Source organism: Heterodontus francisci, chromosome 17 (genome assembly GCF_036365525.1).
Source record: "Heterodontus francisci isolate sHetFra1 chromosome 17, sHetFra1.hap1, whole genome shotgun sequence".
Classification (NCBI taxonomy): domain Eukaryota; kingdom Metazoa; phylum Chordata; class Chondrichthyes; order Heterodontiformes; family Heterodontidae; genus Heterodontus; species Heterodontus francisci.
Window position 1 is genome coordinate 95,317,524 of NC_090387.1, and position 13,419 is coordinate 95,330,942.

The 13,419-nt window shown below is 52.2% G+C and overlaps 1 long non-coding RNA gene across 1 annotated transcript; it reads right to left on the reverse strand.

The window, feature by feature from the left end:
* Positions 1-9,981: 9,981 nt before the first annotated feature.
* On the reverse strand, positions 9,982-13,038 carry LOC137379295 (uncharacterized). The gene is made up of 3 exons (XR_010976789.1): positions 12,718-13,038; positions 10,737-10,790; positions 9,982-10,211 (listed from the first exon to the last, which is right to left on the reverse strand). It is a non-coding gene; the product is annotated as an uncharacterized lncRNA (long non-coding RNA).
* Between the last annotated feature and the right edge of the window lie 381 nt (positions 13,039-13,419).

The window sequence follows — 13,419 nt, forward strand, 5'->3', positions numbered from 1 at the left end:
CCCTGTAACCAAACACACCGCCTACACTCCCTGTAACCAGACACACCCCCTACACTCCCTGTAACTAGGTACACCCCCTACACTCCCTGTAACCAGACACACCGCCTACACTCCCTGTAACAGACACACCCCCTACACTCCCTGTAACCAGACACACCCCCTACACTCCCTGTAACCAGACACACCCCCTACACTCCCTGTAACAGACACACCCCCTACACTCCCTGTAACCAGACACACCGCCTACACTCCCTGTAACCAGACACACCCCCTACACTCCCTGTAACCAGACACACCCCCTACACTCCCTGTAACCAGACACACCGCCTACACTCCCTGTAACCAGACACACCCCCTACACTCCCTGTAACCAGACACACCGCCTACACTCCCTGTAACCAGACACACCCCCTACACTCCCTGTAACCAGACACACCCCCTACACTCCCTGTAACCAGACACACCGCCTACACTCCCTGTAACCAGACACACCCCCTACACTCCCTGTAACCAGACACACCCCCTACACTCCCTGTAACCAGACACACCCCCTACACTCCCTGTAACCAGACACACCCCCTTACATTCCCTGTAACCACACACACCCCCTACACTCCCTGTAACCACACACACACCCTACACTCCCTGTAACCACACACACACCCTACACTCCCTGTAACCAGACACACCCCCTACACTCCCTGTAACTAGATACACCCCCTACACTCCCTGTAACCAGACACACCCCCTACACTCCCTGTAACCTGACACACCCCCTACACTCCCTGTAACCACACAAACCCCTTACACTCCCTGTAACCAGACAAACCCCCTACACTCCCTGTACCCATACACACACCCCCTACACCCCCTGTAACCATACACACACCCCTAGACCCTCCCCCCATAACCATACACACACCCCTCGACCCCCCATAACCATACACACACCCCTAGACCCCCCATAACCATACACACACACCTAGACTCCCCCCATACCCATACACACACCCCTAGACCCCCCCATCACCATACACACACCCCTAGACCCCCCATAACCATCCACACACCCCTAGACCCCCCATAACCATACACACACCCCTAGACACCCCCCATACCCATACACACACCCCTAGACACCCCATCACCATACACACACCCCTAGACCCCCCCATAACCATACACACACCCCTAGACCCCCGCCGTAACCATACAAACCCCCCTAGACCCCCCGTAACCATACAAACCCCCCTAGACCCCCCATAACCATACACACACCCCTAGACCCCCCATAACCATACACACACCCCTAGACCCCCCTAACCATAGAACCCCCCCTAGAACCCCGTAACCAAACAAACCCCCCTAGACCCCCGCCCATAACCATACACACCCCTACACCACCAACCGTCTCCCCCTAAATATGCCCCTATACTCAATAAACCCATAATATAGTTTGCACATTCCGACAGCCTTTCCTATCCAATCTGGCTGCTCAGAGCCAGCTCTCATGAGCCAAGGATCAGCTGTGTAGATGTGGCTATTTCACCAACCCCTACAGACATACGAATTAGGAGCAGGAGTAGGCCATTTGGCGCCTCAAGTTTGCTCCGCCATTCAATAAGATCATGGCTGATCTGAATGTAACCTCAACTCCACATTCCCACCTACCCCAGATAAACTTTCACCTCCTTGCTCCTCAAGAATCTATCGACCTGAAAAATATTCAAAGACTCACGACCCTCTGACAGAAAAAATTTCTCCTCATCTCCATCTTAAATGGGTGACCCCTTATTTTTAAACAGTGACCCCTAGTTCTAGAATCTCCCACAAGAGGAAACATCCTTTCCACATCCACCCTGTCAAGACCCCTCAGGATCCTACATGCTTCAATCAAGTCACCTCTTACTCTTCTAAACACCAGCGGATACAAGCTTAGCCACATAAGACAACCCGCCCATTCCAGATATTAGTCTAGTAAAACTTCTCTGAACTGCCTCCAACGCATTTACATCCTTCCTTAAATAAGGAGACTAGTACTGTAAACAGTACTCCAGATGTGGTCTCACCAATGCCCTGTATAACTATCGTATAACCTCCCTACCTTTGTATTCAATTCCTCTTGCAATAAATGATAACATATTATTAGCTTTCCTAATTATTTGCTGAACCTGCATACTAACCTTTTACGATTCATGCACCAGAACACCCAGTTCCCTCTGCATTTTTCTAAATGCCCTGCTATAACGTTTTTAATAATAGCTTCTAACATTTTCCCTATTTCAGATGTTAAGCTAACTGGCCTGTAATTTCCTGCTTTCTGTCTCCCTCCCTTTTTGAATAAAGGAGTTACATTGGTTATTTTCCAATCTAATGGAACCTTTCCTGAATTTAGGGAATTATGGAAAATTAAAACCAACGCATCAACTATCTCACTAGTCACTTCTTTTAAGACCCTGGGATAAGTCCATCAGGTCCCGGGGACTTGTCAGCCCACAGCTCCAACAATTTTGCTCAGTACCACTTCCCTGGTAATTGTAATTTTCTTCAGTCCCTCCCTCCCTTCCATTTCCTGATTTACAGCTATTTCTGGGATGTTACTTGTATCCTCTATAGTGAAGACCGATGCAAAATACCTGTTCAATTCATCTGCCATCTCCTTACTTTCCATTATTAATTCCCCAGACTCATTTTCTATAGGACCAATGCTCAGTTTGTTAAGTCCTTTTTTAAAATATCTATAGAAACTCTTACCATCCATTTTTATATTTCAAGCTAGCTTTCTCTCGTACTCTAATTTTTCCCTCATTAATCTTTTAGTCTTTCTTTGCTGATTTTTATATTCTGTTCAATCTTCTGACCTGCTTCCCATCTTTGCACAATTAGCTGCTTTTTCTTTAAGTCTGATGCTGTCTGTAATCTTTTTAGTTAACCACTCTTCTCTCCCTCAAGCTGAATGTAAAATTCAATCATATTATAATCGCTGCTGTCTCGGGGCACCTTAACTATGAGGTCATTAATTATCATTAATCTCTTTGCACAATGCCAGGTCTAATATAGCCTGCTCTCTGGTTGGCTCAAGAACGTGCTGTTCTAAGAAACTATCCCAAAAACATTAGAGTCATAGAGTCGTACAGCATAGAAACAGGCCCTTCGGCCCACCGCGACCATGCCGACTATAATGCCTATCTATACTAATCCCACCTGCCTGCATTAATTCAATATCCCTCTATGCCTTGCTCATTCAAGTACCTGTCCAGATGCCTCTTAAATGTCGCTACTTTTCCTGCCTCCGCCACCTCCTCTGGCAGCTCATTCCAGATACCCACTATTCTTTGTGTGAATACTTTACCCCTTTGATCCCCTTTAAACCTCCTCCCTCTCACCTTAAATCTATGCCCTCTAGTTTTAGTCACCCCTACCATGGGAAACAGACTCTGGCTATCTACCCTATCTACGCCTCTCATAATTTTATATATCTCTATCATGTCCCCTCTCAGCCTCCTTCGCTCCAGGGAAAATAGACCCAGCCTATCCAATCTCTCTTTATAACTCAAGCCCTCCAAACCAGGCAACATCCTTGTGAATCTTTTCTGCACCCTCTCTAGCTTAATCACATCTTTCCTCATCCTCATCTAGGCTACCTTTGCTCATATGATTTTTCCAGTCTATACGTAGATTAAAATCCCCCATGATTATCGCTGTACCTTTCTGACAAGCTCCCTGACAAGGAAGGAAGATTATTTCTTCGTTCTGTTACTGTTAGGTGGCCTGTACACGACTCCCACAAGTGACTTCTTGCCTTTATCATTTCTCATTGCTACCCAAACCACTTCTACATCCTGGTTTCCTGATCTTAGGTCATCCCTCTCTATTATGCTAATACCATCATTAATTAAAAGAGCCACCCCTCCACCTTTTTCTAGCTTCTTGTCCTTCCTAAATGTCATGTGCCCTTCAATATTCAGGTCCCAATCTATGCCATTCTGCAGCCATGTCTCTGTAATGGCTATCAGATCCTACTTACTTATTTCTATTTGCGCTAGCAGTTCATCTGTTTTGTTTTGAATGCTCCGTGCATTTAGATACAGAGCCTTTAGATTTGTCTTTATTTTTCTCAGATCCAGTTTTGAGTGCTGATTTCCTCTTAGATTTGTACACACTGTCCCTTCCTGTCACGATCTGTTTATCATTTCCCATATTAATACCTTTCTCTCTAGTCTTTGATTTACACATCTTCCCAAATTTGATCCCTTTCCCCCACTATTTAGCTCAAAACCCTCTCTACTTCTCTAGTTGTGTGGCTCGCTGGAACACTGGTTCCAGCATGGTTCAGGTGTAGGCCGTCCCAACGGTACAGCCCCAACTTTCCCCAGTACAGGTGTCAGTGCCCCATGAACTGAAACCCACTTCTACCACACCAGTCTTTGAGCCATGTATTTTCTCTAATCTTATTTGCCCTACTCCAATTTGCACATGGCTCAGGTAATAATCCAGAGATTATTACCTTTGAAAATCTGCTTCTTAATTTGGTGCCTAGTTCCTCATACTGACTATGCAGAATCTTCTTCCTTGTCCTACCTATGCCGTTGGTACCTACATGGACCATGAGGACTGGATCCTCCCTCTCCCACTCTAAGTTCTTCTCCAGCCCTGAGCAGATGTCCCAATACCCTGGCAACACTGCCGTCTGGACTCTCGCTCTTTGCTGCAGAGAGCAGTGTCAGTCGCCCTCACTATACTGTCCCTTACTGCCACTACTTTCCTTTTTGCTCCCCCACTTCTTGAATGGCTTCCTGTACCAGGGTTCCATGGTCAGTCTGCTCATCCACACTACAGCCCTCGCTCTTGTCCATACAAGCTGCAAGAACCTCGAACTTGTTGCTGAATTGCAAGGGCTGAGGCTCCTCCACTCCCACCTTCTCAATTCCCTTACCTGCCTGACTCGCAGTCACACCCTCCTGTCCCTGACCACTGACCAAATCAATGACAGCCTTCAGCCTCTGGAATGGTGGCAGAGGGCAAGACATGGGAGTCTGAACAGGATAAGCTGAGAGTAGCTGGTGAGTGAAACTCCAGGGTTATTCTCCGCCTCCGGGCTCACTTCTTCGACCAGGAGTCCTCCCCCCGACCAGCAGACCCATTCACCCGCCTCCAGCATTCTCCCTCTACCTGGACCCCTCCCCCTGGCCTCTTACCCGCTCTTGATCTCTTCATTGAAAACTGTCGGCGAGACATTGGTCGTCTCAATTTCTCTGCCCCCCTCACTCACTCTAACCTGTCCCCCTCTGAACTTGAGGCACTCCGTTCTCTCAGGTCTAACCCCGACATGGTCATCAAACCTGCAGACAAGGGTGGTACTGTTGTTGTATGGCGTACCGACCTCTACCTTGCAGAGGCTCAATGCCAACTCACGGACACTTCTTCCTACCTCTCTCTGGACCATGACCCCACCACCGAACACCAAGCCACCGTCCAAAGGACTGTCACTGACCTCATCTCCTCTGGAGATCTTCCCTCTACAGCTTCCAACCTCATAGTCCCGCAACCCCAGACAGCCCGCTTCTACCTCCTTCCCAAAATCCACAAACGGGACTGTCCCGGCAGACCCATTGTGTCAGCCTGCTCCTGCCCCACTGAACTTATTTCTTCCTATCTAGACTCTATCTTTTCTCCGCTGGTCCAGTCTCTTCCCACCTACATCCGTGACTCTTCTGACGCCCTACGTCATTTTGACAATTTCCAGTTTCCTGGTCCCAACCGCCTCCTCTTCACTATGGACGTCCAATCGCTCTACACCTCCATCCCCCACCAGGATGGTTTGAGGGCTCTCCGCTTCTTCCTGGAACAGAGGCCCAACCAGTCCCCATCCACCAACACCCTCCTCCGCCTGGCTGAACTTGTTCTCACATTGAACAACTTCTCCTTCAACTCCACGCATTTCCTTCAAGTAAAAGGTGTCGCTATGGGTACCCGCATGGGTCCTAGTTATGCCTGTCTTTTTGTGGGATATGTCGAGCATTCTTTGTTCCAGTCCTACTCAGGACCCCTCCCCCAACTCTTTTTCCGGTACATTGATGACTGTATCGGTGCCGTTTCCTGCTCCCGCCCCGAACTAGAAAACTTTATCAACTTTGCTTCCAATTTCCACCCTTCTCTCACCTTTACATGGTCCATCTCTGACACTTCCCTTCCCTTCCTCGACTTCTCTGTCTCCAACTCTGGGGATAGGTTGTCTACCAATATCCATTATAAGCCCACTGACTCCCACAGCTACCTCGACTACACTTCTTCACACCCTACCTCCTGTAAGGACTCCATTCCATTCTCCCAGTTTCTCCGTCTCTGACGCATCTTCTCTGATGATGCTACCTTCCATGACGGTGCTTCTGATATGACCTCCTTTTTCCTCAACCGAGGATTTCCCCCCACTGTGGTTGACAGGGCCCTCAACCGTGTCCGACCCATTCCCCGCACCTCTACCCTCAACCCTTCCCCTCCCTCCCAGAACCGTGACAGGGTTCCCCTTGTCCTCACTTTTCATCCCACCAGCCTCCATATCCAAAGGATCATCCTCCGCCATTTTCGCCACCTCCAGCGTGATGCCACTACCAGTCGCATCTTCCCCTCCCTTCCCCTTTCAGCATTCCGAAGGGATCGTTCCCTCCGCGACACCCTGGTCCACTCCTCCATTACCCCCACCACCTCGTCCCCGTCCCAGGGCACCTTCCCTTGCAATCGCAGGAGGTGTAATACCTTCCCATGTACCTCCTCTCTCCTCACTATCCCAGGCCCCAAACACTCCTTTCAGGTGACGCAGCGATTTACTTGTACTTCTTTCAATGTAGTATACTGTATTCGCTGCTCACAGTGTGGTCTCCTCTACATTGGGGAGACCAAGCGCAGACTGGGTGACCACTTTGCGGAACATCTCCGCTCAGTCCGCAAGCAGGACCCTGAGCTTCCGGTTGCTTGCCATTTCAACACTCCCCCCTGCTCTCATGCTCACATCTCTGTCCTGGGATTGCTGCAGTGTTCCAGTGAACATCAACGCAAGCTCGAGGAACAGCATCTCATCTACCGATTAGGCATACTACAGCCTGCCGGACTGAACACTGAGTTCAATAATTTCAGAGCATGACAGCCCCCCACTTTACTTTCATTTTTAGTCATTTTTAGTTATTTTTTCTTCCTTTTTTTTACATTCCTTTTTACATTTTTTACAATCTTTTTTTGCATTTATTTCATTTCATCTTAGTTTGTTCATTTTGCTTACCCACTGTTCTTTTCAGGTTGTTTTTCTTCAGGTTTGTACTTGCTGCTGTTCAATATTCAGTATATTCACACCTAATCTGTACTAATGCTTTGTCTTTCAACACACCATTAACATATTGTTTGCCTTTGCTCCGTGACCTTTTGGTCAGCTATGTGGCCTGGTCCAATCTGCACCTTCTCCTTTGTTATCTCTTGCCCAACCCCCACCTCACTTGTTTATAATCTGTGACTTTTCTAATATTTGTCAGTTCCGAAGAAGGGTCACTGACCCGAAACGTTAACTCTGCTTCTCTTTCCACAGATGCTGCCAGACCTGCTGAGTGATTCCAGCATTTCTTGTTTTTGTTATTCCCAATACTAAACTGACTGTCACAAGCTGCACTGCAGGTGGGCTCCCTTCAATTTCCCAGTGATCATCACCTTTTCACCAGGTGGGAGCCAGTGTCTGAACGGGTTCCACTGTGAATGAATGTAGTGCATCTAGCTCTAGGACAGAAGCCCCCCTCCCCCAGTAATATACACAGAATCCCCTCCAGTTGGTCATGTTGGAACTGCAAAGCCCAACTAGTCTGGGCTCCATCTCACTGGAAAGCCTGTTCTCATCACTCCCTCCACAGGTGCTGCCTCGAGCCCCCTCAGCCTGTTCCAAAAAACACAGGGCAAAGACTGGACCTGAGTAATGAGACTGGAAATTCTCCAGTGCCTATAAATCCTCCCTTGGCAGCTGGGTACTGCCTGGGTACTGCCTTACCCATACACACCAGGAGGCCCAGATGTCAGCTGTGATGACAGTAGGTGCATTACCAATAGTCTCAGTGCTGTGGCATTAGAGGGGAAACTGATACGAACCTTGGAGTATACCAGGGTCAGGTGCTGTCGGGGTTGGGGCCAGGTGGGCTCAGCGTCCGGGGCTGGGATCAGGCTGTGCATCTGAATCCTGCCCTCACCTCACCCCCACCCCTCCCTCCTCTCACTCTTAGGCTTCACATTTGAAGAATGAGCTCTCAGTCCAGGTACTGCACAGGGGGTTGGCTCCAGTGCAATTGCAACACAGTTCACAGCCAATGGCGTAGTTTTAAACTGTAGTTGCTGATGTCCGGAAGGGATATACAGCAGCCAATTTTCACACAGAAAGCTCCTGTAGAAAGCAATGAGAGAAATGATCTGATATTCTGTTTTTTGGTCACTTTGGTGAAGGAATGAATGTTTCCCAGGATACTGGGAGAACTCCCCTGGTCATCTTCAAACTTTCAACATCCATCTGCAAGCAGCTCAGTTTCATGTCTCATCCACAAGATGGCACATCCAGCGACATCACAATCTCTCATCACTGTATTGAAGTGTCAGCCTCGATCATTGGGTGAACATAGGAAAAGGCCCAGTGACTGCTGTCCACTGCCCAGACTGCTGCCCACTGCCCAGACCGCTGCCCAGTGGCCAATGCCCACGGCCCAGACCGCTGCCCAGTGACCAAAGCCCACTGCCCAGACCACTCCCCAGTGACCAATGCCCACTGCCCAGACTGCTGCCCACAAACTGCAGTCCACTGCCCAGACTGTTGCCCACTGACTGCTGTTGACTGCCCAGACCACTGCCAAGACCACTGCCCACTGCAGAGACTGCTGTCCACTGCCAGGACCATTGCCATCCATTTCCCACAGCTTGCTACCCACTAGCCAGACCTGCTGCCCACTGCTCAGACCTCTGCCCAGAATGTAGCCCACTGGCTGCTGTCCATAGCCCAGACCACTGCCCAACCCACTCCCCACAGCCCAGACCACTACCAGCTGCCCAGCCCACTCCCCACAGCCCAGACCACTACCCGCTGCCCAGCCCACTTCCCACAGCCCAGACCACTACCAGCTGCCCAGCCCACTCCCCACAGCCCAGACCACTACCCACTGCCCAACCCACTCCCCACAGCCCAGACACTACCCGCTGCCCAGACCACAAGCCGCTGCCCAGCCCACTACCCACTGCCCAACCCACTCCCCACAGCCCAGCCCACTACCCACTGCCCAACCCACTCCCCACAGTCCAGACCACTCCCCACTGCCCAGACCACAAGCCGCTGCCCAGCCCACTACCCACTGCCCAACCCACTCCCCACAGCCCAGACCACTACCTGCTGCCCAGCCCACTACCCGCTGTCCAGCCCACTCCCCACAGCCCAGATCACTACCCACTGCCCAGCCCACTCCCCACAGCCCAGACCACTACCCGCTGCCCAGCCCACTCCCCACAGCCCAGACCACTACCCGCTGCCCAACCCACTCCCCACAGCCCAGACCACTCCCCACAGCCCAGACCACTCCCCACTGCCCAGACCACTCCCCACTGCCCAGACCACTACCCGCTGCCCAACCCACTCCCCACAGCCCAGACCACTACCCGCTGCCCAGACCACTACCCGCTGCCCAGCCCAGTACCCGCTGCCCAACCCACTCCCCACAGCCCAACACACTCCCCACAGCCCAAACCACTACCCGCTGCCCAACCCACTCCCCACAGACCAGACCACTACCCGCTGCCCAGTCCACTCTCCACAGCCCAGACCACTACCCGCTGCCCAACCCACTCTCCACAGCCCAGACCACTACCCGCTGCCCAACACACTCCCCACAGCCCAGACCACTACCCACTGCCCACAGTCCAGTGACTGCTGAACTGTAAACTGAACCCTCAGTGACCATCAGTGTCCACAGCAGGTTTTTAGGGTAATTTATTTTCTCGTGGTATTGTTCCTTATTTTAACTCTTTACACAACACTCTACAGAGAACAAACTCCCTCTTTGTATAGTCACTCACTCACATACACACACATTGTGCAGCCTCTCCTGAGACAGTGTTCCAATGGGTGCCAGTCCCAGTCTCTGCTTGTCTTGATGCCCACAGGCTGCTCACCGATTCTGGGCAATGCCAGTCAGGTTCTTCACCTGTGCAAGCAGAAAAAAGGAACACTGTTAGCAAAGGTAAGGGCAGGGAACAGGGAGGGGACAAGGGTGATTCAAGGGGAGGGTGATGAGGGGGATGACCCTTCCTGGGACTCCTTTGCCCAACAACCCCTCCCTTCTCCTGAAGGTCCTGACTCGCTAGGACAGAGGCCCAGGCAACAGGTGGCTTCACAATGTTGTCCAAGTAGCCAATCTTGAGGTCTGAGTGCAGACATTAGGTGCCAAGAAGCTGTTCAACAGTAGCAGGCATCACTGATGCCCTCCTCTCGTACACACCTTCCAATACTGGTCACTGTGTAGAGATTGAATCATCTCCCATCCCCTAGGCCAGGACATGAGGTCCATAATCCTAGCTCACTTGCGTTAGCCAACTCTGCCAGGGCCGAGATTCAGCCTGGGCCCTTCCTGCTCTGTGTGAAGCTCAGCACCACACCAGGCAAGTGCAGCAGGTTATGCCAGGGGACAGCAGATGGCTTTGGTTGTAAATACCGCAAAAGGGTCACTTACAGTCACAGCAGCTCCCATCAAGCCCTGGAAAAGCGCTTTGCCTGTCGATCCAACCTGCAGAGGGAAAAAGAGCAGTGAGAGACTGAACCCAGACCCAGACAGTGCGAACAGAGTGACCAAACCCAGAGTGACTGAACCCAGATCCAGACAGTGCGAACAGAGTGACCAAACCCAGAACCAGACAGTGCACACAGACTGACCGAACCCAGAGTGACTGAACCCAGACCCAGACAGTGCACACAGAATGACCGAACCCAGACCCGGACAGAACCAGACAATGCACACAGAGTCACCGAACCCAGACCCCGACCCAGACAGACACACAGAGTGACTGAACCCAGACCCAGACAGTGCAGACAGAGTGACCGAACCCAGACCCAGACAGTGCACACAGAGTGACCGAACCCGGACCCGGACAGTGCATACAGAGTGACCGAACCCAGACCCAGACAGTGCATACAGAGTGACCGAACCCAGACCCAGACAGTGCGAACAGAGTGACCGAACCCAGACCCAGACAGTGCACACAGACTGACCGAACCCAGAGTGACTGAACCCAGACCCAGACAGTGCACACAGAATGACCGAACCCAGACCCGGACAGAACCAGACAATGCACACAGAGTCACCGAACCCAGACCCCGACCCAGACAGACACACAGAGTGACTGAACCCAGACCCAGACAGTGCAGACAGAGTGACCGAACCCAGACCCAGACAGTGCACACAGAGTGACCGAACCCGGACCCGGACAGTGCATACAGAGTGACCGAACCCAGACCCAGACAGTGCATACAGAGTGACCGAACCCAGACCCAGACAGTGCGAACAGAGTGACCGAACCCAGACCCAGACAGTGCACACAGAGTGACCGAACCCAGAACCAGACAATGCACACAGAGTGACCGAACCCAGAACCAGACAATGCACACAGAGTGACCGAACCCGGACCCGGACCCAGACAGTGCACACAGAATGACTGAACCCAGAGTGACTGAACCCAGACCCAGACAGTGCGAACAGAGTGACCAAACCCAGAACCAGACAATGCACACAGAGTGACCGAACCCACACCCAGACAGTGCGAACAGAGTGACCAAACCCAAAACCAGACAGTGCACACAGAGTGACCGAACCCAGAACCAGACAGTGCACACAGAGTGACCGAACCCGGACCCGGACCCAGACCCAGACAGTGCACACAGAGTGACCGAACCCGGACCCAGACAGTGCACACAGAGTGACCGAACCCGGACCCGGACAGTGCACACAGAGTGACCGAACCCGGACCCAGACAGTGCACACAGAGTGACCGAACCCGGACCCAGACAGTGCACACAGAGTGACCGAACCCGGACCCGGACCCAGACAGTGCACACAGAGTGACCGAACCCGGACCCAGACAGTGCACACAGAGTGACCGAACCCGGACCCAGACAGTGCACACAGAGTGACCGAACCCGGACCCGGACCCAGACAGTGCACACAGAGTGACCGAACCCAGACCCAGACAGTGCACACAGAGTGACCGAACCCGGACCCAGACAGTGCACACAGAGTGACCGAACCCAGACCCAGACAGTGCACACAGAGTGACCGAACCCGGACCCAGACAGTGCACACAGAGTGACCGAACCCGGACCCAGACAGTGCACACAGAGTGACCGAACCCGGACCCGGACAGTGCACACAGAGTGACCGAACCCGGACCCAGACAGTGCACACAGAGTGACCGAACCCGGACCCAGACAGTGCACACAGAGTGACCGAACCCGGACCCGGACAGTGCACACAGAGTGACCGAGCCCGGACCCAGACAGTGCACACAGAGTGACCGTTCCCGGGGGGACCGAACCTGGAGTAACCAAACCCAGGTCGTTCAGACAGAGTGGGTGCCCTGGGTGTATGAGTGAAATTGACTGTTTGAGGTGGACTGTGGGGCAGAGACATGGATCAGCCCCTGGGTAGTCAGGACTCTCACCTGTTTGGCAGAGTGGGCCATGTTGATGGCGTCATTCACACGGTTTTGCAAGAAACTCCAGGTGTCCTCATAGTCTGGAGAGGAATCTTGTAGCAGCACCAGCTCCGTAGTGTTGTATATTCCAGCCAGAATGGCCCGCTTTGTGTACCAGTTAGACTGCCCAGGGTTAACAAAAAAACCACTGTTACTGTCAGTGAACAATTACAGGCAGCAAACCACCCATTCTCACTCTCGCTCTGGCCCTGTCTGACGGCCCTGCTGAGCTGGGGGAGGCTGCAGCTTCCAGTCACTCTTCATCGAGGCTGGTGTGTGCCTCTTACTCAACGTCCCCTGGTTGACAAGGCAGTAAAACCAGCCCAGTTTCCTGCTCCCAGCAGTACACAGCATGTCACGTGGTGGATCCCTAGTGAGGACTGGATCAGCTGAGCCGACACACTCTCCATTGTCAAATATCCTCACACACAATTTCGATGCCCGAACTGGGCTGAAAGCCAGTGAAGCTGTACTCCAGCAAGTGGCAGCTGACTCAGCAGATAGCTGCAAAGAAGATGAGAGTAAGCTGTGCGAAGCGGGAGGGGAAACTATGGGAGAGGGGGCTGTGGGAGGGGGAGGGGGAGGGGGAGCTGTACGAGGGGGAGGAGAAGCTGTGGGAGGGGGAGGGGGAGCTGTACGAGGGGGAGGAGAAGCTGTGGGAGGGGGAGG